Genomic DNA, 2,570 nt, shown 5'->3' with positions numbered 1-2,570 from the left:
GGACCATCGGTACTTGTCAGTGTTACTGGACAGCATGCAGGGACCATTGGGACTTGTCAGTGTTACTGGACAGCATGCAATACGGCTGGGCGCTCTGTAATGACCCTGGACAGTCCGTATGAACTGGGGAAACAACTAGTTGGGGAAAGCACATGCTGCTCAGGGAGGCTACCATCCACAGTGGTTAGCACTAAGGACTGAGTCAACTGCCATGGAGAAGACATTGTATCTTTTTATATCCATCTTTATTGTTAGAGTGCCCTGTCTATATCAACATGCAGCACTAAATTACCTGAAAATGTCCCTACTTCAAAAATTTCCCTCAAATCCTTCTGGTTTAATTACACAATATACAATATAAATATACAACCACATCATTTCCTCTTCTCCCTACAACCTTTTCCCAGTGTTTCCCACTCTCTTTCAAAATCAGTCTCTTATTGTTTAATTATTATTGTTACATACATGCATATAAGTGAATAAATATATGAATACAACCCGCTGAGTCCAATTACTGCCACTTGTCTGTTACGTTGTTTTAGAAATGACCACTTAAGGTTGGACAATCATTTAGGATGCTGACCTCTAGAGAAGACTGGTTTTCTCTTCCTTGGAAGTTTTTAGTTACATGTAGCTTTTCATCTAAGGGTGGGGCCTCCTCTGATTTGACCATCTAGGTGGGCATGTCAATTGGTGTTTTTGTTGTTCGGGTTTCTTTAGGCAGTCATATTGCTGAGACGTTGTGAATGCAGCTTCCCTGTCATATCTAGAAGATACACTCTTGCAGCAGACTGTCTGGTCCTCTCACTCTTTCTACCCCCTTTCCTGTGATGTTCCCCCCAAGCATTAAGTGTAAGAGTTGTGCTATAGATGTGTCAACTGGAGCATGGTACACCAGAGAAAATTGTTCTCCGTATTGTAACTAATTGTAGATTTTGGCAATGATCTCTGCTGTGAAAAGAAGCTTCTTAAATGAGGGGAGAGAGTTATGCTCTCTCTGTATATACTCGGTCTTTGGTATAAGGATGCGCATTTAGAATGGAGTTAGGAATTACACTGGATGTGGAAAGTGACACAAATAAGTTCCCCTCTGGGATGTAGGACCTCAGTAGCCCTGGGTGATTGGCTAGTTTTACAGTAATAGGCATGCTTTCTCTTCTTAAGTTCAAGTGGACAGCTGTGTGTTTGCCACCCAGATATAAGTACTACAACTGCACCTACAGGGATATCTTGCTTTATTGGTCATTGATATGATCCATAGGCATCACAGGTGCTTTTCTCCCTTGCTATCTTGTGTAGAACCTTCTATTATTATAAAAGCTGGTCATCAGGAAGGAAGCTCTGGGGTCATGTTCAGCTCAATTCCTCAGAGTCCTTTGTTAAAAGCTCATAGTACCCTAAGCAGCAGGGACTTGCTTTCAATTTCTAGGAGGTAACTAAGGGAATCAGCAATAGCTAGCGCTGTTGAGGGAGTCTCTTGGGCTCCTCTGATCAACAACTTGAAAGGTTTCTCATGCCCATTACCGGGATTTTTGTAACTCTATGGATCTTGGGGGTACATTATCATCCAAAGTGGCATAACTATATTGTTCATCACAAACATTCCTTCCCATGAAGAGCTTAGCTTTCAGAAAAGCAGGGGGCTTTTCATCTGTGATCAGTAAGGGTGAGCTACAAACCAGACATTTGGCAGGATGCAGTGACTAGAAAGGAGCTACAAAAGTACAGCTTTTGAACTTTCTCTTTGCTTGGCAAGTTTGACCTTTCTAAATGAACCTTGGTTTTAAGAGGAACTAGAATCAATCAATCAATGTTTATAAAGGAAACTAATGAAAACACTACCTGTCAAGCCATGTGGAACAGCTGAAGAAGAAATGGTGGGAAATATAATAGTCTTAAATGTATATAACAGGAAAATTTAAAATATTATAAATTAGAAGATTTCTCTAGAGATTTGTCTATAGAGAACAAAGCACATCTAACTGCAGATGGGAGTGAGCTGTAGTGGATCTGAACATAATGACAGGCTGAGTCTCAGTAGTCAATCATTTTAAATGGTTGACAGATGTGTGCTACATCCATTCAGATTCTTTTTTCCTCACTTCCTTTTCTACATGTCACTTCATTTTCTTTACATATTAATATGACCTGCACATGTGGGCTTGAGGTAGGGGAAAGGAGAAATACTTCCCTTTTAAGGTAAATGGCTTAAATTCCAATTTTGGAATCATAAATAATACCAAAGAATAAGAACACAAGACAGTGCTCGATAGATAGATAGATAGATAGATAGATAGATAGATAGATAGATAGATAGAGATAGATGGAGATAGAGATAGATATATGTCTGTCTGTTTCTGTTTGTGTGCATGTGATTTTATCCTTCAACTCATGAGCTCAAGACTGCAAAAATAACCTCTGAAGAAATATAAAGAAAGTTCATGAAAGAAAACAAAACAGAATTCATGAGAAAGAAGAGAAGAAACTGCCAAGGAAGATTAACAACATCACAAGTCAGTTCAGGTAAATGTTAGAGAGGGGGGGGAGGGAGGGAGGGAGGAGAGAGAGAG

This window comes from Grammomys surdaster, unplaced genomic scaffold, assembly GCF_004785775.1.
Source record: "Grammomys surdaster isolate TR1022 unplaced genomic scaffold, NIH_TR_1.0 125780, whole genome shotgun sequence".
NCBI classification, from domain to species: domain Eukaryota; kingdom Metazoa; phylum Chordata; class Mammalia; order Rodentia; family Muridae; genus Grammomys; species Grammomys surdaster.
This window is presented reverse-complemented; position numbering follows the sequence as displayed.